Source organism: Rutidosis leptorrhynchoides, chromosome 6 (assembly GCF_046630445.1).
Source record: "Rutidosis leptorrhynchoides isolate AG116_Rl617_1_P2 chromosome 6, CSIRO_AGI_Rlap_v1, whole genome shotgun sequence".
Lineage (NCBI taxonomy): Eukaryota > Viridiplantae > Streptophyta > Magnoliopsida > Asterales > Asteraceae > Rutidosis > Rutidosis leptorrhynchoides.
In genome coordinates, this window is record NC_092338.1 from 329,162,807 (window position 1) to 329,190,749 (window position 27,943).

General features: G+C 32.3%; 1 pseudogene; it reads left to right on the forward strand.

The window, feature by feature from the left end:
• The window catches only part of LOC139854708 (uncharacterized), a 180,974-nt pseudogene extending 156,782 nt beyond the window's left edge, over positions 1–24,192 (forward strand).
• Positions 24,193–27,943: the final 3,751 nt, after the last annotated feature.

Below are 27,943 nucleotides of genomic sequence, written 5' to 3' on the forward strand. Positions count from 1 at the left end.
CAAAGGACAAATTTTACACATGGTGACTAATCAATGCCAATTTAGTGGTGCGCCGAAGGAAGATCCAAATGAACATCTACGTACCTTTAATAGGATCTGCACACTATTTAAAATCCGAGAAGTGGAGGATGAACAGATATATCTCATGTTATTTCCCTGGACTTTAAAGGGAGAAGCCAAAGATTGGTTGGAATCGTTACCTGAAGGGGCGATTGATACATGGGACGTTTTAGTTGACAAATTTCTTAAACAATTCTTTCCTGCATCTAAAGCCGTAAGACTTCAAGCAGAAATTGTTACGTTCACACAGAAGCCAAATGAAACTCTATATGAGGCGTGGACAAGATATGGAAAGTTGTTAAGAGGATGTCCGCAACATGGTTTAGACACCTGTCAAATAGTACAAATATTCTACCAAGGATGCGACATCACTACAAGGAAAGACATAGATATAGCAGCTGGTGGTTCTATTATGAAGAAAACCGAAACTGATGCTTACAAAATTATTGATAATACTGCTTCCCACTCACATGAGTGGCACCAAGAAAAAGATATCATTAGATCATCTAAAGCAGCTAGAGCCGATTCTAGCCATGACTTAGATTTCATTTCCGCAAAGATAGATGCTGTGGAAAGACGAATGGAAAAGATGACTAAGGATATTCACTCAATACGAATTAGTTGTGAGCAGTGTGGAGGACCACATTTGACAAAAGATTGTCTCAGTATTGAATTAACAATGGAACAAAGCGAGAATATTTCATACATAAACCAAAGGCCTGGAAATAATTATCAGAATAATTATCAACCGCCAAGACCGATTTACAATCAAAACCAGAATTATAACCGAAATATTCCATACAACAACCAACAAGGTCCTAGCAATCAATAAATATCCAATAATACTTATAATCAGCAAAGACCGAATTTTCAAAACAAACCACCACAACAAACCGATGATAAAAAGCCGAATTTAGAAGATATGATGACGAAGCTAGTTGAAACTCAAACGCAGTTTTTCACATCTCAAAAACAAACTAATGAACAAAATGCTCAAGCATTTAGAAATCAACAAGCTTCTATTCAAAATCTGGAACAAGAAGTAAGTAACCTAGCAAGGTTAATAGGTGAAAGAAAACCGGGAAGTCTACCTAGTGATACAAATGCTAACCCCAGGAATGAAACAGCTAAAGCTATTACCACAAGAAGTGGTACAACACTTAAACCACCTGAAATACCTGTAACTTCTATTGAAACTATTCCTACTCCACAAGAACCACAACCTGATCAAGATAAGGAAAAAGAACCGGTAGTTGAAAAAGTTAATGAAGATAACACAGTTAAGGATAAACCTTATGTTAAACCATACCAACCACCACTTCCTTACCCGAGTAAAATGAAGAAAGAAAAACTTGAAGCCGAGCAATCCAAATTTTTGGATATGTTTAAACAGATAAATGTAAATCTTCCTTTCATTGATGTGATTTCAGGAATGCCAAGATATGCTAAATTCTTGAAAGATCTAATCTCAAATAGAAAGAAAATGGAAGAACTCTCGGCTGTTACTATGAATGCTAATTGTTCAGCAGTGCTGTTGAATAAGATACCAGAAAAATTATCTGATCCAGGAAGTTTCACAATTCCATGTTTTCTGGGTAGTCTTAGTTCAATAGAAGCATTGGCAGACTTAGGTGCTAGTATAAATCTAATGCCGTATTCACTATACGCTAAACTAGACCTTGGAGAATTGAAACTAACCAGAATAAGCATACAACTAGCCGATAGATCAATAAAATATCCTAGAGGGATAATGGAGAACATGCTAGTTAAAGTTGGTACTTTAGTAATTCCAGTAGATTTTGTTGTTTTGGACATGGAAGAAGATTCTCAAGTTCCTCTCATATTAGGAAGACCATTCTTAAACACGGCTAAAGCAATGATAGACGTGTTCGGTAAGAAACTGACCCTAAGTATAGAGGATGAGAGTGTTACCTTTTCAGTTGATAGAGCAATGCAACAACCACAATCTGCAGATGATACATGTTATAATATTCAAACTATAGATGCACATGCAGAATTATTAGAAGAATTTCCAGAATTACAAGGAACAGGAGAATGTTCTTTAGGAGAAGGTAATGAACCAATTGATGAAGCTGAAATGTTAGCTACACTTATAGCTAATGGATATGAACCAACAACAGAAGAAATTCAAATGCTAAAAGAAGAAGACAGATATCGATATAAATCATCGATAGAAGAACCTCCGAAATTAGAATTAAAGCCACTTCCAAACCATTTGGAATACGCTTATTTACATGGTGAATCTGAATTACCTGTAATAATATCGTCTTCTCTTACTGAAAATGAGAAATCACAACTTATTTCTGTGTTGAAAGCTCATAAACCAGCCATTGCATGGAAGATTCATGATATTAAAGGAATAAGTCCTTCGTATTGCACACATAAAATCCTTATGGAAGAAGGTCATAAAACGTATGTGCAACGCCAACGAAGACTAAATCCTAATATGCAAGATGTAGTTAAGAAAGAGATTATTAAACTGCTAGATGCAGGTTTAATTTATCCAATCTCTGATAGTCCATGGGTAAGCCCAGTTCAATGCGTGCCTAAGAAGGGTGGCATGACTGTCATTACAAATGAGAAAAATGAGCTTATTCCTACTAGGACTGTAACAGGATGGCGTGTATGTATTGATTATAGAAAATTAAATGACGCCACCAGAAAAGATCACTTTCCCTTACCTTTCATAGATCAAATGTTGGAAAGATTAGCCGAAAATAGTTACTATTGTTTTCTAGATGGATTTTCCGGATATTTTCAAATTCCAATAGCACCCGAGGACCAAGAGAAAACCACATTCACGTGCCCTTATGGTACTTTTGCTTACAAACGCATGCCATTTGGACTTTGTAACGCCCCTGCAACCTTTCAAAGGTGTATGATGGCGATTTTTCACGACATGATAGAAGAATGCATGGAAGTATTCATGGATGACTTTTCAGTCTTCGGTGATACATTTAAATCATGTCTAGTTAATCTGGAACGAATGCTAATTAGATGCGAACAATCAAATCTAGTACTTAATTGGGAGAAATGCCATTTCATGGTTAAAGAAGGCATCGTTCTTGGACATAAAATTTCAAAAGAAGGAATTGAAGTGGATAGAGCTAAAGTAGATGTAATTGCTAAACTTCCACATCCCACAAATGTTAGAGGAGTTAGGAGTTTTCTAGGGCATACCGGTTTTTACCGACGTTTCATAAAAGATTTTTCTAAAATTGCCACTCCTATGAATAAACTCCTAGAAAAGGATGCGCCATTCATCTTTTCAGATGAGTGTATCAAATCTTTTAATATTCTTAAAGAAAAACTCACTAATGCACCAATCATGATAACACCAAATTGGAATCTACCATTTGAACTAATGTGCGATGCAAGTGATTTTGCAATGGGAGCCGTTTTAGGACAAAGGATTGAAAAACGATTTCAACCTATATATTATGCTAGTAAGACATTACAAGGAGCACAAACGAACTATACAACTACTGAAAAAGAACTCCTTGCTATTGTCTTTGCTTTTGACAAATTTCGATCATATCTCGTTCTAGCAAAAACGGTGGTCTATACCGACCATTCTGCTCTTAGATACCTATTTTCAAAACAAGATGCTAAACCAAGATTAATCCGTTGGATCTTACTCTTACAAGAGTTTGATATTGAAATCCGAGATAAAAGAGGAGCAGAAAATCTCGCCGCTGATCATCTTTCTCGTCTTGAAAATCCCGAATTAGAAGTTCTAAATGAATCGGCCATACAAGACAACTTTCCTGATGAATATCTATTGAAGATAGATTATAAAGAAATCCCATGGTTTGCAGACTATGCAAACTACTTAGTTTGTGGATTCCTTGAAAAAGGATTATCGTACCAAAGACGAAAGAAATTCTTCAGTGATATAAAACACTATTTCTGGGAAGATCCACATCTGTTTAAAAGTTGTCCCGATGTATTTGGAGATGAAGCTAGTAAAATATTAAACCATTGTCACACAGGACCAACAGGAGGGCATTATGGGCCTCAACTAACATCAAGAAAAGTTTATGAAGCTGGATTCTATTGGCCTACAATTTACAAAGACGCACACCTTCTTTGCAAATCCTGTGATGCTTGTCAAAGGGCAGGAAAAATAAGTCAACGTGATGAAATGCCACAAAATGTCATCCAAGTATGTGAAGTATTTGACATTTGGGGTATTGACTTTATGGGTCCATTTCCAAAATCTCATAATAATCTATATATACTCGTAGCCATTGATTATGTATCTAAATGGGCGGAAGCACAAGCTCTCCCAACTAACGATGCACGAGTTGTAGTCAACTTTTTAAAACGTCTTTTTGCAAGGTTTGGAACACCGAAAGCTTTAATAAGTGATCGGGGTACTCATTTCTGTAATAATCAACTTGAGAAAGTTCTTAAAAGATATGGAGTAACTCATAAAATCTCCACCGCATATCATCCACAAACAAGTGGACAAGTTGAAAATACCAACCGAGCTTTAAAACGTATTCTAGAGAAAACCGTAGGATCAAATCCGAAGGAATGGTCCATTAAATTGGAGGATGCACTCTGGGCTTTTAGAACAGCCTACAAAACTACAATTGGAACCACACCTTTTAGACTTGTTTATGGAAAAGCATGTCATCTTCCAGTAGAAATTGAACACAAAGCATTTTGGGCTTTGAAGACATGTAATCTTGATTTACATGAAGCCGAACGTCTACGATTAAGTCAACTAAACGAATTAGAAGAATTAAGACATGAAGCATACGAAAATTCGTTAATCTATAAAGAAAGAACGAAGAAATGGCATGATAAAAGAATCAGAAGTTCAAAAGAATTTAAAGAAGGAGACAGAGTTCTTCTTTTCAATTCACGATTCAAGCTATTTCCTGGAAAATTGAAATCAAGATGGTCTGGACCATTCATAGTCAAAAGAGTTTTCCCATACGGAACGATAGAATTAATAAATTCAAATGGGATTGAATTTAAAGTTAATGATCACAGAGTTAAACATTACATACATGGTCCGGTGGAAGTCGACAACGAAGTTAATCACAATTTCGACACCACAGCTAACTAAGTGTGGGGAGAATCAAGTCTTTAAAGGATAATATGTATTTCTGTTAGAGTTAGATTGTCTGTTTTCGTGTAGTTCTCGAAAATGGAACCCGAATGGTCTTTCCCTAGCAGACCCTAAAGAACTAGTCTTCTCCCCCCATTTTGAATTTTTATTTTTTTTAGGTTTTTACGAAATGAAGACTGCCTGTGAACTAAACCATGGTCTAATGCTACACGCTTTGATCACTAAACGTAATAATGACATATGATGTTATGCGAGGTGTATATAAAATAGTTATTAATTTTCACAGAAAACACTATTAAATACGATACAATTTTACACAAGATATTTATTTATTTATAGAATGGATATACTTAAACCTTGCTACAACACTTATAGGCAGTGTACCTAATCGTAAAGTAGTGTAGTTTTTAGTAAGTCCGGTTCGTTCCACAGGGAAATCTTTAAACAAAGCTCAACGCTATATTAGTTTACTTTTATAAAAATACAAATATATATATATATATAAGTAATATTATTATTATAAAGGGGGGTTTTTACCGTTTAATGACCGGTTTGTCGATTTTAAAACTTTAGTCGCAGTTAAAACCTAATGTAAAATATTAAATAAATAAAAGACTTAATTTAAAGCGTAAAGTAAATAACGATAATGAAATTGCGAATAATAAAAGTGCGATAAAATAAAATTGCGATAATTAAAAAGTACGATAATTAAAAGTGCGATTAAATAACAATAAATAAAAGTGCGATAATTAGAAGTGCAATTAAATATAAAATAAAGGAAATTAAATATGAAATAAAAGAATTATGCTTATTTAAACTTCCGTAATCATGATGTTTGACGTGTTGATTTTAGTTTTATGCCCATGGGTTAATTGTCCTTTGTCCTGGATTATTTAATATGTCCGTCTGGTTTTTGTCCATAACAGTCCATCAGTCATAAATATAAAGTGCGAGTGTCCTCGTCAAATTATTATTATACCCGAAGTTAAATATTCCAACTAATTGGGGATTCGAATTGTAACAAGGTTTTAATACTTTGTTTAATGAATACACCAGGTTATCGACTGCGTGTAAACCAAGGTTTTACTACTTTGTTAACAATTACACCAATTACCCTTGAATGTAATTTCACCCCTGTTTTAATTATTCTAGTGGCTATTAATCCATTCCCGTGTCCGGTTAAATGAACGATTATTCGTACATATAAATACCCCGCCCATCGTGTCCGATCGAGTGTATATGGTAATTTATAGGGACGCCCAATTGTAAATCTTTATATTAACATTAACAAACTATCATTTAGTTAAACAAATATAAAGCCCATTAATAGCCCATAGTCTAATTTTCACAAGTGTCGTTCTTTTGTCCAAACCCCAATTATGGTACAAAGCCCAATTACCCAATTTTAGTAATTAGCCCAACATCATGATTACTTCGTTTTAAATAAGCATAATAATAACTTAGCTACGAGACATTAATATAAAAAGGTTGAACATAACTTACAATGATTAAAAATAGTGTAGCGTTACACGGACAGAATTTCGACTTACACCCTTACAATATTCGCTAACATACCCTTATTATTAGAATTATAATTAAAATTAAAATTAAAATATAAATTATATATATATATATATATCGTATATATGAGAGAAGAGAGAAATAGAATATATTTTGCGATCAGAATTCGGTTGGCTTTATAGGGATTTTCGATTTTTGGGGCTCCGCGACTCGCGGTGAATTTTGCCTTCAAACTCCGCGAGTCGCGGAGGTTACTTTTACAGCTCAGAGGAGTTTGGCTCTTTGTTTACCGACGGTTTATAATATATATATAATATATATATAATTAATATAATTAATTATATATTATATTATATTTATATACATAGTTAACTTGTAATTTTTAGTCCGTTGCGTCGAGCGTTAAGAGTTGACTCTAGTCCCGGTTCCGGATTTTCGAACGTCCTTGTGTACAATTTAATATCTTGTACTTTGTGTTTTGAATCTTGTACTCTTGTAATTTCGAGACGTTTCTTATCAATAATTGGAACCTTTTTTATTGTCTTTTGTACTTTTGAGCTTTTTGGTCGTTTGCGTCTTCAATTCGTCGAATCTGTCTTTTGTCTTCACCTTTTATTATTTAAACGAATATCACTTGTAAATAGAACAATTGCAACTAAAAGCTTGTCTTTCTTGAGGAATAATGCTATGAAATATATGTTCGTTTTTAGCATTATCAAATATTCCCACACTTGAGCGTTGCTTGTCCTCAAGCAATATTGTCTTGAAATACTAGAATCACTTCTTTATTCTTCACACTTTGTACATCAGTGATTTCTATACGGCGGTATAAACAATGGTAGTAACGATATGGTTTACAGTCCCACATGACTATAAAAATTTAGATCCATTAAGGAAATTGGATCTTTATGAAAACATTTGATCTTTTGAAATCTAGTTTTTACCCTAGATAAGTTTTCAGGGATAACCCTTTACCGGTGTTTGCCAAATATTTTTGTGGGTTTGGTGGGTTTCAGATTTGAAAATTTTAGCTCAAAACTTATGGTTTTGTGTCACCCACTTGCTAACCTTGTATTTGGAAAGCAACACGTCCAGTTTACTTGTCCCGTATATTACCTTTCGGTAAACTACCGTCCGGTTGTAAAGGAAAGCGTTGAACAAGCAACTGTTAAGGCAATGTCCCCTGACATGCTTTTAATTATGGTCTGTAACGTGTCGGACGCAATTACTATCCTTGGTAGGAGCAATAGTAAAGCTCACCCTCATAATTTTCCGGTATGGCACAAGGTCCTGTCTTTGACCACTATGCAACCACCGTTCTTACGGTTGACACCCGATTTAGTTCAGGTGACCTAATGAATTCCAGGTGAATTCCTAGGATTTTACGTTCAATGGTAATGAACGCATTGAAAATAGGGTTTTCAGAAAACAAATCGGTTTGTAATTTTGATCAAAATATTTTCTCGTTTAAGCTAGAGTTTAGATATCATCGAATTCCATGAGTTTGTAATTCTCAATCTTTAAGGTCAATCTCTAGGATTGAGTAATATCAGTCTTAAAAGCTGATTTTTAATCTTTAAGGAGATTATCCTTTCTGGGGATCTGATTCATTAGTCTTATCCAGCTAATTTGCATGGTGCCCCCCCATTGTACGAGATAAATCCTTCTCATGGTTAGGATAAATCTGACCACTTGGCGACCCTGTTTAATGCTGAGGTCCGTGGATTTCCTGCTGATTTTAGTGATGACTTTTCTAGATTTTTCGTCAACCTACAGCTGGTCTGGACGACAACTTCATGACCTAAATCAAGAAGCGCGTGTCTTTTTCGGAAGACTTTACTTCCTTTTAATGATGGAATTGATTCATCGTGTAGATCCATCTCTTCTTTTCTTTCATCGGGTAAAACAGTTTAGTTTAGTCCAAAGCAAAAGTATTTTCAGTTATTTGTTACAGATATATGTGACATATGTTTAAAATAACTTGGTAAATTTTCCCACACTTGGCTTTTTATTTTTCTTTTTATCGTCCTCTATTCCATTTTAAATGAATTTTGACATTTTAGTTTGTTTCTTAATTTATGTCCTTTCCGAGGTAACAATAATTTCGGTGTTAAAACCTAGTTTTATCGTTCATAAATATGTATAAACATGATTTTGAATTTATTTAATTGAAAATTTTGAAAAATTTTACTAGAATTGGGTAGTCATTATATAAGACTAGGGCTGTTCTTTTTTATCAGAGAGCACTAGATTCTAATACAACTACTGCTTTACTAGTATTTTTAATGGTAACCAAGTGTATAAAGTAAAAAATTTTAAAATCCGAAAGAATTTAACCCCTTCCCACACTTAAGATCTTGCAATGCCCTCATTTGCAAGAAATCAGTAACAATTTAAATTATTGAGGGTGATTTGTGTGAAAATGATTAAATTTTACCAAAGTTTCCAAATATATTGGCGTTTGTTTGCTGAATGATAAATGGTGCACATCATTTGTTCATTCCGTCTTGTTGTTATTTCACATATATTTTGCATCTTGTCGTCAAAATTAGTTGCTTTTGCTGAACTTAATGCCAGTCTTTGAAAATGCGTTGTTTTACCCTGTTGTGTACATAAGATAAACTGCAAACATATATACATATTTTTGAAGTTTGGTATATTACCCCACGTTCAAAAATTATTAAAATCTAAGAATAAAAGTTAGATAATTATAAAAATGATTACAATATTAACAAAAGTATTAAACGTATCAATAATTACAAATTACAAAATAAAAAAAATAATAATAAGTAAACTAAGGATGATATTGGTACCAATAGGGGTTCCAGGCATAACCATAAGTGCTATAGAATGCTTCGGCAGGGTCATACGTAGGATATGGTGGCTGCATCTCTATAGACCAAGGAGGGAAGATGGGTTTCGGTGTAGGAATATAGTTTCTACCTATATGTTGGCAATGAGCTATGATTTGGTTCTGATGAACTTGCCAATCTTCAAATGCTCTCTGTCTAGCATTTTCGTATTCCTGAGAAGCTATAAACCTATGCATTTCTTGCATCTCATTCCCCCCTCCTACATTACCTTGCTGCTAGTTTCTCTCCACCTGTGGATGTCTACCATGGTATCGTACTGCGGCGTTATTTCGCCACTTCAAAACTTTCGCACCATGGTATACATTTAAACCTATAGTATCGCGGGGTTCCGGCTCTTTTAGTAATAATCCCCCCCGACTTATATCCACACCGAGATATTCACCAATCAAAGTAATAAAAATACCACCTCCTATTATGCTATGTGGTCGCATCCCCCGAACCATAGCTGATAAATAATAACCCACACAATATGGTATACTTACAGCGCTTTGTGGGTCTCGAATACACATATGGTAAAACAAATCTTGTTCATTTACTTTTTCTTTGTTCTTACCCCTTTGTGTAATCGAATTAGCTAAAAACCTATGTATCACTCTTAATTCGGCTCTATCTATATCCAAATAAGAGTAATTTCCCCCTTTGAAACGGTGATGGCTTGTCATTTGACTCCACACACCGTGTGTATCAAAATTTTCATCTATCTTTCTACCGTTTAGTATCAATCCTCTACAATCGGCAGACGCTAACTCCTCAGGCGTATATATACGTAAAGCCCGAGCCATGTCCAGTAAAGACATGTGGCGCATCGAACCACCTAACAAAAATCTAATAAAAGAACGATCGGATAAACTAGCTACCCGATCATTCAACTCTATACTACATAACAATTCTTCACACCATACTTTATATACAGGTCTACGTATGGTGAATAAATGTACCCAGTCATTAAAAGAAGAATTACCATACCTCTGTACAAGTAATTCCCTAATTGGCCCGGCCAATTCTACAGCTTCTAAGGGTCCCCATTCTATGACCCTCGGTACCTCAACAACCTTAGAATGAAGAGTATGCAAACCCCTTTGATATTTTGGATAATCTATCCAAAGTCTGTCAAATCTCAGGTTCGGGTGCAACTCTTCCAAGTGCATATCGGAAAAGGTCATGACTGGATGAGGTATATCCTGCTTGTAGTAGTTATCCACCTCCTGTTGTTCCAAATTCTCAGCAGGAGCATTGCGGGCTTGGGATGAAGATTCACCCCTTTCATTCTGCAAAACACATCAAACACAATTTTTGTGCATCCAAATATGCATTAGTGTCAGCAAAATCATCAATCAAAATAATTACAATGACATTATCAATTTATATCAAACTTAAGCTCATTTTCACATTTTTATCAAATCTACACTTTTTCAAATAAGCATATACGAAAATGTTCGCCAAGTTCATAAGCATTCAACTCAAATAACATGTCAAAATAATCATTACTAGCAATTAAACAAGTCTCAAATGGCATTATCTTTCAAAAATCAAGTTCATGAATTTTAGACTTGAAAAAGTCCACTTTAATTCTCAAAATCATGTTTAGGCTCAAAGTTTAGATCATTTAACTACCTAGACATGTTACACTACTCAATTTAGCAACAATTCATGACAAAAATTGGCCATAACCTGTTTATATCAAAAAGCCCCAAATTGCTCAAGAACACAAACCCTAGATTATTCAAAATTTGAAGTTTAAGGCTTCTAATCATGTTAAACAGCATCAATCTAGGTTATACAAGCATAATACATAAACAATTTAAGCCTAATTACACTAAAAAGCATCAAAATCAAATTGGGGAAAAAATTGCTCAAGAACATCAAATTTCGAATTAAATGGTGTTTAGGTGTAGAAATTTACCGTTTTTCTTGAGTAATTCTTAGATAGCATCCTTCTCAACATGATTTTAGCAAAAAATTTGGTGATTAACGGTTCAAAATTGGGATTTTTGGGGTGTTTTTGGGTGGTTTTTCGGCAGTATTTCGCAGCTGTTTTTGAGTTTGTGGAGTGTGAAACTGAGCTGTTGCAGCTCTTATTTTTTTTTCTGTAATCCGGTCTCTCCGCGACTCGTGGAGGGATGAAAAATCAGAAAAAAATAAAGAGCTGGAACAGATCAGTCCCAACCCCAAAACAATAAAAACCTGCGAAAAACACTCCGCAAAAACACGAAAAAAACCCCCAAAATCACAATTTTTAACCGTTAATCACCAAATCTTTTGCTAAAATCATGTTGAGAAGGATGCTATCTAAGAATTACTCAAGAAAAACGATAAATTTCTACACCTAAACACCATTTAATCCAAAATTTGGTGTTCTTGAGCTATTTTTTCCCCAATTTGATTTTGATGCTTTTTAGTGTAATTATGCTTAAATTGTTTATGTATTATGCTTGTATAACCTAGATTGATGCTGTTTAACATGATTAGAAGCCTTAAACTTCAAATTTTGAATAATCTAGGGTTTGTGTTCTTGAGAAAATTTAGGGCTTTTTGATATAAACAGGTTATGGCCGATTTTTGTCATGAATTGTTGCTAAATTAAGTAGTGTAACATGTTTAGGTAGTTAAATGATCCAAACTTTGAGCCTAAACATGATTTTGAGAATTAAAGTGGACTTTTTCAAGTCTAAAATTCATGAACTTGATTTTTGAAAGATAATGCCATTTGAGACTTGTTTAATTGCTAGTAATGATTATTTTGACATGTTATTTGAGTTGAATGTTTATGAACTTGGCGAACATTTTCGTATATGCTTATTTGAAAAAGTGTAGATTTGATAAAAATGTGAAAATGAGCTTAAGTTTGATATAAATTGATAATGTCATTGTAATTATTTTGATTGATGATTTTGCTGACACTAATGCATATTTGGATGCACAAAAATTGTGTTTGATGTGTTTTGCAGAATGAAAGGGGTGAATCTTCATCCCAAGCCCGCAATGCTCCTGCTGAGAATTTGGAACAACAGGAGGTGGATAACTACTACAAGCAGGATATACCTCATCCAGTCATGACCTTTTCCGATATGCATTTGGAAGAGTTGCACCCGAACCTGAGATTTGACAGACTTTGGATAGATTATCCAAAATATCAACGGGGTTTGCATACTCTTCATTCCAAGGTTGTTGAGGTACCGAGGGTCATAGAATGGGGACCCTTAGAAGCTGTAGAATTGGCCGGGCCAATTAGGGAATTACTTGTACAGAGGTATGGTAATTCTTCTTTTAATGACTGGGTATGTTTATTCACCATACGTAGACCTGTATATAAAGTATGGTGTGAAGAATTGTTATGTAGTATAGAGTTGAATGATCGGGTAGCTAGTTTAACCGATCGTTCTTTTATTAGATTTTTGTTAGGCGGTTCGATGCGTCACATGTCTTTACTGGACATGGCTCAGGCTTTACGTATATATACGCCTGAGGAGTTAGCGTCTGCCGATTGTAGAGGATTGATACTAAACGGTAGAAAGATAGATGAGAATTTTGATACACACGGTGTGTGGAGTCAAATGACAAGCCATCACCGTTTCAAAGGGGGAAATTACTCTTATTTGGATATAGATAGAGCCGAATTAAGAGTGATACATAGGTTTTTAGCTAATTCGATTACACAAAGGGGTAAGAACAAAGAAAAAGTAAATGAACAGGATTTGTTTTACCATATGTGTATTCGAGACCCACAAAGCGCTGTAAGTATACCATATTGTGTGGGTTATTATTTATCAGCTATGGTTCGGGGGATGCGACCACATAGCATAATAGGAGGTGGTATTTTTATTACTTTGATTGGTGAATATCTCGGTGTGGATATAAGTCGGGGGGGATTATTACTAGAAGAGCCGGAACCCCGCGATACTATAGGTTTAAATGTATACCATGGTGCGAAAGTTTTGAAGAGGCGAAATAACGCCGCAGTACGATACCATGGTAGACATCCACAGGTGGAGAGAAACCAACAACAAGGTAATGTAGGAGGGGGGAATGAGATGCAAGAAATGCATAGGTTTATAGCTTCTCAGGAATACGAAAATGCTAGACAGAGAGCATTTGAAGATTGGCAAGTTCATCAGAACCAGATCATAGCTCATTGCCAACATATAGGTAGAAACTATATTCCTACACCGAAACCCATCTTCCCTCCTTGGTCTATAGAGATGCAGCCACCGTATCCTACGTATGACCCTGCCGAAGCATTCTATAGCACCTATGGTTATGCCTGGAACCCCTATTGGTACCAATATCATCCTTAGTTTACTTATTATTTTTTTTTATTTTGTAATTTGTAATTATTGATATGTTTAATACTTTTGTTAATATTGTAATCATTTTTATAATTGTCTAACTTTTATTCTTAGATTTTAATAATTTTTGAATGTGGGGTAATATACCAAACTTCAAAAATATGTATATATGTTTGCAGTTTATCTTATGTACACAACAGGGTAAACCAACGCATTTTCAAAGACTGGCATTAAGTTCAGCAAAAGCAACTAATTTTGACGACAAGATGCAAAATATATGTGAAATAACAACAAGACGGAATGAACAAATGATATGCACCATTTATCATTCAGCAAACAAACGCCAATATATTTGGAAACTTTGGTAAAAATTTAATCATTTTCACACAAATCACCCTCAATAATTTAAATTGTTACTGATTTCTTGCAAATGAGGGCATTGCAAGATCTTAAGTGTGGGAAGGGGTTAAATTCTTTCGGATTTTAAAATTTTTATCTTAAACACTTGGTTACCATTAAAAATACTAGTAAAGCAGTAGTTGTATTAGAATCTAGTGCTCTCTGATAATAAAGAACAGCCCTAGTCTTATATACTGACTACCCAATTCTAGTAAAATTTTTCAATTAAATGAATTCAAATCATGTTTATACATATTTATGAACGATAAAACTAGGTTTTAACACCGAAATTATTGTTACCTCGGAAAGGACATAAATTGAGAAACAAACTAAAATGTTAAAATTCATTTAAAATGGAATAGAGGACGATAAAAAGCAAAATTAAAGCCAAGTGTGGGAAAATTTACCAAGTTATTTTAAACATATGTCACATATATCTGTAACAAATAACTGAAAATACTTTTGCTTTGGACTAAACTAAACTGTTTTTACCCGATGAAAGAAAAGAAGAGATGGATCTACACGATGAATCAATTCCATCATTAAAAGGAAGTAAAGTCTTCCGAAAAAGACACGCGCTTCTTGATTTAGGTCATGAAGTTGTCGTCCAGACCAGCTGTAGGTTGACGAAAAATCTAGAAAAGTCATCACTAAAATCAGCAGGAAATCCACGGACCTCAGCATTAAACAGGGTCGCCATGTGGTCAGATTTATCCTAACCATGAGAAGGATTTATCTCGTACAATGGGGGGGCACCGTGCAAATTAGCTTGATAAGACTAATGAATCAGATCCCCAGAAAGGATAATCTCCTTAAAGATTAAAAATCAGCTTTTAAGACTGATATTACTCAATCCTAGAGATTGACCTTAAAGATTGAGAATTCAAACTCATGGAATTCAATGATATCTAAACTCGAGCTTGAACGAGAAAATATTTTGATCAAAATTATAAACCGATTTGTTTTCTGAAAACCCTATTTTCAATACGTTCATTACCATTGAACGTAAAATCCTAGGAATTCACCTGGAATTCATTAGGTCACCTGAACTAAATTGGGTGTCAACCGTAAGAACGGTGGTTGCATAGTGGTCAAAGACAGGACCTTGTGCCAGACCGAAAAATTATAAGGGTGAGCTTTACTATTGCTCCTACCAAGGATAGTAATTGCGTCCGACACGTTATAGACCATAATTAAAAGCATGTCAGGGGACATTGCCTTAACAGTTGCTTGTTCAACGCTTTCCTTTACAACCGGACGGTAGTTTGCCGAAAGGTAATATACGGAACAAGTAAACTGGACGTGTTGCTTTCCTAATACAAGGTTAGCAAGTGGGTGACACAAAACCGCAAGTTTTGAGCTAAAATTTTCAAATCTGAAACCCACCAAACCCACAAAAATATTTTGCAAACACCGGTAAAGGGTTATTCCGGAAAACTTATCTAGGGTAAAAACTAGATTTAATTTTCAAAAGATCAAATGTTTTCATAAAGATCCAATTTCCTTAATGGATCTAATTTTTTATAGTCATGTGGGACTGTAAACCATATCGTTACTACCATTGTTTATACCGCCGTATAGAAATCACTGATGTACAAAGTGTGAAGAATAAAGAAGTGATTCTAGTATTTCAAGACAATATTGCTTGAGGACAAGCAACGCTCAAGTGTGGGAATATTTGATAATGCTAAAAACGAACATATATTTCATAGCATTATTCCTCAAGAAAGACAAGCTTTTAGTTGCAATTGTTCTATTTACAAGTGATATTCGTTTAAATAATAAAAGGTGAAGACAAAAGACAGATTCGACGAATTGAAGACGCAAACGACCAAAAAGCTCAAAAGAACAAAAGACAATCAAAAAGGTTCCAATTATTGATAAGAAACGTCTCGAAATTACAAGAGTACAAGATTCAAAACGCAAAGTACAAGATATTAAATTGTACGCAAGGACGTTCGAAAATCCGGAACCGGGACCAGAGTCAACTCTTAACGCTCGACGCAACGGACTAAAAATTACAAGTTAACTATGTATATAAATATAATATAATATATAATTAATTATATTAATTATATATATATTATATATATATTATAAACCGTCGGTAAACAAAGAGCCAAACTCCTCTGAGCTGTAAAAGTAACCTCCGCGACTCGCGGAGTTTGAAGGCAAAATTCACCGCGAGTAGCGGAGCCCCAAAAATCGAAAATCCCTATAAAGCCAACCGAATTCTGATCGCAAAATATATTCTATTTCTCTCTTCTCTCATATATACGATATATATATATATAATTTATATTTTAATTTTAATTTTAATTTTAATTATAATTCTAATAATAAGGGTATGTTAGCGAATATTGTAAGGGTGTAAGTCGAAATTCTGTCCGTGTAACGCTACGCTATTTTTAATCATTGTAAGTTATGTTCAACCTTTTTATATTAATGTCTCGTAGCTAAGTTATTATTATGCTTATTTAAAACGAAGTAATCATGATGTTGGGCTAATTACTAAAATTGGGTAATTGGGCTTTGTACCATAATTGGGGTTTGGACAAAAGAACGACACTTGTGAAAATTAGACTATGGGCTATTAATGGGCTTTATATTTGTTTAACTAAATGATAGTTTGTTAATGTTAATATAAAGATTTACAATTGGGCGTCCCTATAAATTACCATATACACTCAATCGGACACGATGGGCGGGGTATTTATATGTACGAATAATCGTTCATTTAACCGGACACGGGAATGGATTAATAGCCACTAGAATAATTAAAACAGGGGTGAAATTACATTCAAGGGTAATTGGTGTAATTGTTAACAAAGTAGTAAAACCTTGGTTTACACACAGTCGATAACCTGGTGTATTCATTAAACAAAGTATTAAAACCTTGTTACAATTCGAATCCCCAATTAGTTAGAATATTTAACTTCGGGTATAATAATAATTTGACGAGGACACTCGCACTTTATATTTATGACTGATGGACTGTTATGGACAAAAACCAGACGGACATATTGAATAATCCAGGACAAAGGACAATTAACCCATGGGCATAAAACTAAAATCAACACGTCAAACATCATGATTACGGAAGTTTAAATAAGCATAATTCTTTTATTTCATATTTAATTTCCTTTATTTTATATTTAATTGCACTTCTAATTATCGCACTTTTATTTATTGTTATTTAATCGCACTTTTAATTATCATACTTTTTAATTATCGCAAGTTTATTTTATCGCACTTTTATTATTCGCAATTTCATTATCGTTATTTACTTTACGCTTTAAATTAAGTCTTTTATTTATTTAATATTTTACATTAGGTTTTAACTGCGACTAAAGTTTTAAAATCGACAAACCGGTCATTAAACGGTAAAAAAACCCCCCTTTATAATAATAATATTACTTATATATATGTTTGTATTTTTATAAAAGTAAACTAATATAGCGTTACGCTTTGTTTAAAGATTTCCCTGTGGAACGAACCGGACTTACTAAAAACTACACTACTGTACGATTAGGTACACTGCCTATAAGTGTTGTAGCAAGGTTTAAGTATATCCATTCTATAAATAAATAAATATCTTGTGTAAAATTGTATCGTATTTAATAGTGTTTTCTGCTAAAATTAATAACTATTTTATATACACCTCGCATAACATCAACGTGTCCCGATATTTAAAGTGCGTAAAATAAATAACAGAAATTAAATTACGATAAATAAAGTGCGTAAAGTAAATAACAGAAATTAAATGACGATAAATAAAATTGCGAGAATGTAAATTGCGATAATTAAATTGCGATAAATAAAATGTACTCAGTTAGCTAGGAACAAATTAGCTAGGAACAGTTAGCGTGGATTCTTAACAAAATTTCTCATAGTTAATTTTTTTGTTTCTATAAAATTTTATTTTGTCAAATGTTTTCTTCATTATGCCACTTGTTGGATTCTGATAAATCAAAATCCAAATATGAAATTGGATGAATATGGTTATTCTGTGGTGAACGGATACGTATATCTGTGAATGTAAGTAGGATAATAAATGACTGTTGAATCAGATTTGAAAGAATGTACAGTGTAACTTATTAATGTGAAATCTATATATTCCTCGGGTATTACCTACCCGTTAAAATATTTTCACCATTAACAGTTTGTACGAAAGAATTTTTTTTAATTACAATCTTTATGAAAATATACTTGCATATATATTTTCTTCAGATACAATCATGGATTTAATGAGTTAATATGATATTAAACTCATTTGATTTACGTTTGAACAAGAATATATAATCTCTAAAACATTAGAGATTACATATTCGCCATGTTGAACGAAGATAAATGATGCAGAACGTCATGTAGAACGATGATTATGCTCAGGGTACCGATTGTGATTTTGAGGCGTATGTTGTTGTGGTTTGTGTTGTTGCTGGTGGTACAGTTGATGCTGTTGAGATTGTTGAAGCTGGTACATTTTGCACCATATTTTCCAAGACTACAACTCGGGCACGAAACTCATTGACTTTATTACTCCGGGATGATTGTCGGTATGAACGAGCGAATGAATAAGGTTTTGAATCTGGCTTGTGATATAGTCGTGGCGAGATACTCTGGAAATGAGAGAGAAAATGGTGTTACGAATAGGTTCGCCGGTAAGTACTTCAGGTTCTTCGCCAAGAGGGCAATTCGGTTGGTGGAAAGGATCGCCGTTTTCGCGTCTCCATTGATTAAATTGACTACGAACTCATTAGATGAATTGAGGATGGCTGATTGGTTGATACATTCTAGTGACACTGCTTTCGGAGCTTAGGTAAATATCCATGTTGGAATAGCTGTAGGAATAACTATCGGAATAGCTATCGAAATCTGAGGGACTCGAACTGGTGGAGGGATTCATCTCGTACGATCAGGTGAAGGATTTCTGTTAAGAAATAGATTATAGGATGTAGATTAGTACCCTGCAATACATAATTTACATATGCATATATAATACTAAAATCCCATAAGTTACGGAGGAATCTACGGAAGCTGTCAGGCAAAGGTAACACTAACAGATACGCTAAGACATGAATTTATCTATACACTGTCTATGCAATAGAGGCAGTAAGACATGTCCAGACTAAGAATGATAAGCAGATAATTTTCTAAGGATGATACACAGATGATTTCCGACTAGAAATGATAAGCAAAACTTTTGACATGCAGACACGGTCGAAGTCCAGACTCACTAACGCATCCTAACGACTATCAGTTAGACATACTAATGTAAGATCTGGTTCGCTAAGACCACTGCTCTGATACCAACTGTAGAGACCCGTCCTAATCCATCCAGACGAAGTCCATATCGATTATAAATGATTCACAACAGTTGATTACATCGCAAAGTACTTGACCTCTATATGATACATTTTACAAACATTTCATTCGTTTTTGAAAAGACAATCTTTCATTACATCGAAAGTTGTTGGCATACATACCATTTCATAATATATCTAACTATAATTGACTTAATAATAATCTTGATGAACTCAATGACTCAAATGCAACGTCTTTTTAAATATGTCATGAATGACTCCAAGTAATATCTCTAAGATGAGCAAATGCACAGCGGAAGATTTCTTTCGTACCTGAGAATAAACATGCTTTAAAGTGTCAACTAAAAGGTTGGTGAGTTCATTAATTTATCATAAATAATCATTTCAGATAGTATAATAGACCACAAGATTTCATTTTCATAAACATCATTCTCGTATCAGGCATTTCACAAACTGCATAGAGATAAAAATCATTCATATGGATTGAACACCTGGTAACCGACGTTAACTTAATGCATAGAATATCCCCAAAACAGAACCTCTTGTCTATATAATAATCTCGAAGTACTAAAGCATTCGTACCCCGAATGGGACTTGTCAAGGTCCATAGATCTATCTTTAGGATTCGCGTCAATCAGGGGCCATTTCCCTAAATTCTTAGGTTACCAGACTTGAAGGGCGATATTCGGTTTGATAATCCATCCATAGAATGTAATTTTAAGTACTTGTGTCTGTTTCGTAAAACATTTATAAAAGCAGCGCATGTATTCTCAGTCCCAAAAATATATATAGCAAAAGTATTTAAAAAGGGAGCAAATGAAGACTCATCATACTGTATTTTGTAGTAAAAATACATACGACTAAATTGAACAATGCAGGGTTGGCCTCGGATTCACGAACATATATCATTTGTATATATATTAAAACATATAATGAAAACCACATAATTTTATTTATTAATATATATATATATATATATATATATATATATATATATATATATATATATATTGTAGTTATATAGAATTTATATTAAATTCCATTTAAAACATATATTTAAATTATATCTCAAATTATATGTTATATATATTTATTTTGTATATATATTTTAAAATGATAATTATCTATACATTTAGCTATATTAATATGTATATCCATGTATTTATATACATGTATGTATACGTATTTATTATTATGTTTGAAAATCAATAGTTTGTCACATGTAAATATTTATCTAGATAATGTTAATATATAGTTATATGGAACCTTAATATAATTATTGTATATGTAGTAAGTATATTTATTTATTTGCTATCATAATACTCTTAATATAATATTAATCATAATAATAGTAATAATGCTAGTAATTAAAATACTTTATTTTAAAAAAAATATAACCATAATTATTTTTATATCATAGCCATATCCATGATCAAGTTCAGATTATAACCCATGATTTTATTGATCATCTTTTTTATAAAAAGAATCTTCACAATACATCTTTTAACTTACATTCATGTTTTTAAATCTTAAACATTTTATAATCTTTTGTATCATCACATATAGTCTTAATTATATTCGTAACTAATTCGTAATACTTATAACCTTTTATTATCACAATCTCGTTCATCATGTTACAATTATACTTAGTCAATTCCTAATAGAGTTATTATCCTTTTATGATATCAATAACAATTGTAGTAATAATAATAATAATAAACAATATATATATATATATATATATATATATATATATATATATATATATATATATATATATATGATTCTTAATAATACTTATATTGTTAATCCTAATTCTAATAATAATAATACTAATAACAATAATACTTATATAATAATTGCATTAATAATTAATAACAATAACAATAACAATAACAATAACAATAATAATAATAATAATAATAATAATAATAATAATAATAATAATAATAATAATAATAATAATAATAATAATAATAATAATATTAATAATAATAATAATAATAATAATAATAATAATTATAATAATAATAATAATAATAATAATAATAATAATAATAATAATAATATTAATAATAATATTAATAATAGGAAACTACCTTAGGGAAGAGTTTAAAAAAAAATGGTGCCTCCTACGAGGCTCGAACCTCCGACCTCTCGTAAATCCATCAACACCCCAAACTAATCGACCATATCTATTTTTCTGTTTTATTTCCCAACCCAATTAATATAAGCCGTTTCCTATTAGAAACATCTTCACCTTCTTCTTCAAAAAAATCAAACGACCAGAGGAAAAAATCAAATAACAAATTCAATTTGTTTTAGGATATGAATTTGAAACATAAACGATTTAATTGGAAAAACTCTGAATTGTGGTATAAAAAAAATGAAAGGCCTGCTTCTATTTCGCGAATACCCTCATAAACTCCATATTTGATTTCGAGATTAAAGATGTTTTAGACAGAGATTATAATATGAATTATGTTGCAAAACACCTCTGGAAACTTTCCAACTTAACAATATAACTTAAATCGTAAAAACGAACTCGAATTTTATCAAGAACAAATGCTTTGACTTTTTGAAAACTAACTTTGACTCCAAAATTTGAAATCAATATAAAGAATTGGAATCTGAGAATTTGAGAAAACACTCACGACATGATTTAGAACCTTTCTGTATTTTTAGATTTTCGAAATTGATTCAATTTCAAAATATTGCTTTGATCCTCATCGAGCAGAGGAACCTACTGGTTTCCTGTTTTTCATTTTAATTCCAAAAAAAAAAAAAATTATAAGTGATATCGATGGTAATACGTGAATGATTAGATACAGAGAACATGAAATAGATTGATGTGTATAAATCAAATGATTTTGAGAGGTCTTGACATATAGTCACGAGTGAAATAGAAAAGTGGAAAAAAATAGAACCTGATTGTGATATAATCTACTCCGTATTTTGTAATATATGTAATTGTTTATATCTGTATAATGTATCGCTGTATATATCTTTATATATATATATTTGTAAATTATAATTAATCTTTCTAATAAATATGATTATATTAATAATACCCTTAATATTATGAATAATAATAAATATTTGTATTAACATACTAATAGTAATAATAATAATCATAATACTAATTATAATAACACTAATATTATTATTAATAATAATATTATTAGTAATAATAATACTATAACAGTTTATATATACATAAATTCGTATCTTAAAGATTATATATATTTAAAATAATATTAATAACACTAGTATAGAGATTAATGATGAAATAATAACATTATTATAATAACAATTATATTTATATTTGTGTTATATATATATATATGTATTATTACATATGTAATATTTAATAATCATTTAATATATTATATAATAACTTTTATTGAATATTTATTATTTATACATATCAATATTCATTTTAATAATAATCATACATGAAAATTCATATCTATTTGTGTATAGATTCATTTTAATTTATATTATAATTATTTGTATTTTGTTTTACACATTTAATTTACATTATTTTTTCATTATTCACTATTATTATAGATCCTTACATTTTCTAAATATATATTTATACTTAAATTTATATTTATAATATATATATATATATATATATATATATATATATATATATATATATATATATATATATACATACATATTTATTTTAAACAATTGTTCGTGAATCGTCGAGAATAGTCAAAGGTCAGATGTATACATGAACACAGTTCAAAGTTTTTAAGACTTCAACATTACATATTTTGCTTATCGTGTCGTAACCATACAAAGATTAAGTTTAAATTTAGTCGGAAATTCCCGGGTCGTCACAATTAACAGTATCAGCATCTTGTTTAGCACCCAGCTCAGCCACCTTGGCTGGGTCTTCATCACTTGTTACACCCAGCCGCACACTTCTGGCTGGGTTTTCAATCACATCACTCCTTGATGTGTCTTCGATACCAGCTGACTGATTAGTATTAGCTGGCATAACTACTACAGTATCTTCATCAGCTGCCTCAAATAAAGGTCCTTTCCTTAGGAGCTGGTTGTCCTTAGGAGCAGATTTTACCCTTTGTTTATCGATTGGCATGGGTTCAGCTGATGGTTCTTGTGTTGTACTGGTTCTTGTAGAGGCAGGTAGGGAACAATTTCTAAGTGCTCCCCCTCAGCTGATTCATCCTCATCAAGATTGATGATGTCTGCTGGCTGTTGATGTACAGCTGGCTGAGCAGAAGATGCTGGTCGAGAGGATTGTATGGTTTCTAACATTGCATCTAGCCATCTCATGAAAACATCAGCTCTAACCCCCTCCTGACCCAGTAGAAGCTAAGTAATCTTTCATCTCTTCCGGAGTCATCTTCTTAATTCTGTCTGCTCGCTCAGCATACAAATTTGCTTTCTTTCTATCATATTTCACCATGAACTTAGCATTTCTTTTCAAGGCAGCCCTTTTGTGTTCAGCAATGCTGAAAAGTTCATCATGAATTTCACGCTTTTCAGGATCGAGGGATCATACATGCTCAATTTTATGTCGTTTCAGAGCAGCATATGCCTCAAATTTAGCATTGAAAGCAACATCTAGTTCTTGCTGTCTCTTCTGATGCCTCTCTAGTTTTCTTTTCATTTTTCGTTCAATAGTTTGAGAGACTACAAAAGATTCAGCTAAAGCCAGTTCAGACACATCACTGGACTTACTTCCAGAACCAATATCATTTACAGATGTGGCAGACACACTGGGTTGAGATTCACCAGCTGCCTGGACACCTGCTTCAGTATGACCGTTACTGGGTTTAGTGCCAGAACCTTGACCAGTACCATCACCACCATCATCACTATCCCTCCTTTGCTGTTTTGGAGCCTTTTCATGCTCATGCTCCCCCTCAGATTATTTTCTCTTTTTAGACTTTTTCTCCCCCTTTTTGTCATCAGCAGGGGCAGAAGGATGAGCAGGGGAGACCTGTGCATCAAGGTCACTATCTGAATCAGGAACTGAATAGGCAAAGTTGTTCCAGTCAGCATCAGCAGGAGATAGATGGGCACCAGGATCTACACCATATTGCCTGAGACATAGGTTTGAAGTTATGACTTCATTCCTTGTAACACCCATGGCCATTTGATCAACAGTGGCCCTAACATCAGCTTGTAGGGTAGCTGATAATGCTAAAAACGAACATATATTTCATAGCATTATTCCTCAAGAAAGACAAGATTTTAGTTGGTATTGTTCGATTTACAAGCGATATTCGTTTAAATTTTAAAAAGAGAAGATAAAAAGCAGATTCGAAAAATTGAAGACAAAAAGGTCCAAAGAGCTAAAAAGTACAAGATACAATTAAAAAGGTTCAAAATATTGATGAGGAACGTCTCAAAATGACAAGAGTACAAGTTACAAGACGCAAAGTACACGATATAAAATAATACGCGAAGACGTCCGAAAATCCGGAACCGGGACCTGAGCCAAGAAGAAACGCCCGACGCAACGGACCAAAAATATCTAGTCTACTATGCACAAGAATATAATATAATATATATATAATTATATATAATTATATATTATATTATATATTATTATTATATTACGTCGGCAAGAAGAAAACAAAGCAATTTGGCTGGATCCAGGGTGGCCATGCGACTCGCATGGCCAGAAGCACAAAATCCATGCGAGTCGCATGGAGTGAAAATGTTGGTCAGGTCCTATATAAAGCCAGTTTTCTGCCGAGTTTTAAACATATAATTTCTATCTCTCTCTCAATATATACGTAATATATATATATAATTTATATTTTAATTTTAATTTTAATTTTAAATCCTAATAATAAGGGTATGTTAGCGAATGTTGTAAGGGTGTAAGTCGAAATTCTGTCCGTGTAACGCTACGCTATTTTTAATCATTGTAAGTTATGTTCAACCTTTTTATATTAATGTCTCGTAGCTAAGTTATTATTATGCTTATTTAAAACGAAGTAATCATGATGTTGGGCTAATTACTAAAATTGGGTAATTGGGCTTTGTACCATAATTGGGGTTTGGACAAAAGAACGACACTTGTGGAAACTAGACTATGGGCTATTAATGGGCTTTATATTTGTTTAACTAAATGAAAGTTTGTTAATGTTAATATAAAGATTTACAATTGGGCGTCCCTATAAATTACCATATACACTCGATCGGACACGATGGGCGGGGTATTTATATGTACGAATAATCGTTCATTTAACCGGACACGGGAATGGATTAATAGCCACTAGAATAATTAAAACAGGGGTGAAATTACATTCAAGGGTAATTGGTGTAATTGTTAACAAAGTAGTAAAACCTTGGTTTACACGCAGTCGATAACCTGGTGTATTCATTAAACAAAGTATTAAAACCTTGTTACAATTCGAATCCCCAATTAGTTGGAATATTTAACTTCGGGTATAATAATAATTTGATGAGGACACTCGCACTTTATATTTATGACTGATGGACTGTTATGGACAAAAACCAGACGGACATATTGAATAATTCAGGACAAAGGACAATTAACCCATGGGAATAAAACTAAAATCAACACATCAAACATCATGATTACGGAAGTTTAAATAAGCATAATTCTTTTATTTCATATTTAATTTCCTTTATTTTATATTTAATTGCACTTCTAATTATCGCACTTTTATTTATTATTATTTAATCGCACTTTTAATTATCGTACTTTTAATTATCGCAAGTTTATTTTATCGCACTTTTATTATTTTCAATTTCATTATCGTTATTTACTTTACGCTTTAATTTAAGTCTTGTATTTATTTTATATTTTACATTAGGTTTTAACTGCGACTAAAGTCTTAAAATCGACAAACCGGTCATTAAACGGTAAAAACCCCCCTTTATAATAATAATATTACTTATATATATATTTGTATTTTTATAAAAGTAAACTAATATAGCGTTGAGCTTTGTTTAAAGATTTCCCTGTAGAACGAACCGGACTTACTAAAAACTACACTACTGAACGATTAGGTACACTGCCTATAAGTGTTGTAGCAAGGTTTAAGTATATCCATTCTATAAATAAATAAATATCTTGTGTAAAATTGTATCGTATTTAATAGTATTTTATACCCCTCTGCTTTGACATCAAGTATTTTTGGCGCCGCTGCCGGGGAAATTCGCCGAAGCGAAACGCCATATTTTTAATTTTTAAGTTATAATTAGTTTTTGTAAAATTTATATTTTTGTTTAAAAATTAAAAAAATATATAAAAAAAAAACTTTTAAAATCGAAAAAAAAATATATTTTAAAGTGTATTTTAAGTTTTTCTTTATTATTTACAAAATATTAAAGTATTTGTATTTTATTTTAGTATTTTATTAAGTTTTTAGTTAAATTATATATTTATATCTTATATTATAAAACTGAAAATATAAAATAAAAATCACGTGAACTGTCAAATTGAACCTGTCAATTGAACCAGTCCAGTTCAGCCATGCGACTCGCATGACCCACCCCCTTAAATCATGCGACTCGCATGAGGGGTCTGACCAGGCCACAACCAAACCCTAATCACGCATTTATTACGGATATTATTTTATTATTATTAATTAAACCCTAATCTTATTATTATTATTATAATTAAGTTTTTAGTTTATTTTATTTATATTACTTTTAAACTAGTTTTATTTATTATAAACTTAATACTTTTATTATAAAATATAAAAATAATATTTTTATAAAAATTATACTTTTTACAACTTTTTGTATATTTTTATATTTTGTCCCTTTTTAATCATTGTAGCGTAATATTTGTATTTTTTTAGCTCATATTTAATTTTAAACTTAGTTTTTGCTATAGTTATTTTTACTCCTAGATTTTTAGGCTTTGCCGTAGAATTCCTTAAGTGCTTTTTCTTTAGACTAAGATTTAGGTGCTTTAGAATTTTGCGACGCCTTTTTAAGTTTTAGTTTCTTTTTAAGTTATTTCCATTTGAGATTTAGTTTTTCTTGTAAGCTTTAATATTTTTAGACCTTTTACTATGTATCAATTATCATTTCAATTAGTAATCTCAATTTGCGATTATAATTTTAAGTTAGTTGTAGTAATAAGGTTAGGTTAGTAAAGTATTTTTTAAGTTTTTATAAGTTTCTTTTATTTTTCCGTCACCTTTTATTTTTCAACCATTTTTTCTTTTTCAACCTTTTGCGACGAACTCTTTTTCTCTCTTATTTCTCGCCATTCTAGTTTTTAGGACTTAGAATTTTTTCTACTTCTTATCTAAATTTCTTAAAATTACGAAAATTTATTTTAAGTGGTTAAATTGATAGACATCAAAATTTTCTGGTTCGTAGTAATAGTTGGATTTGTACGTA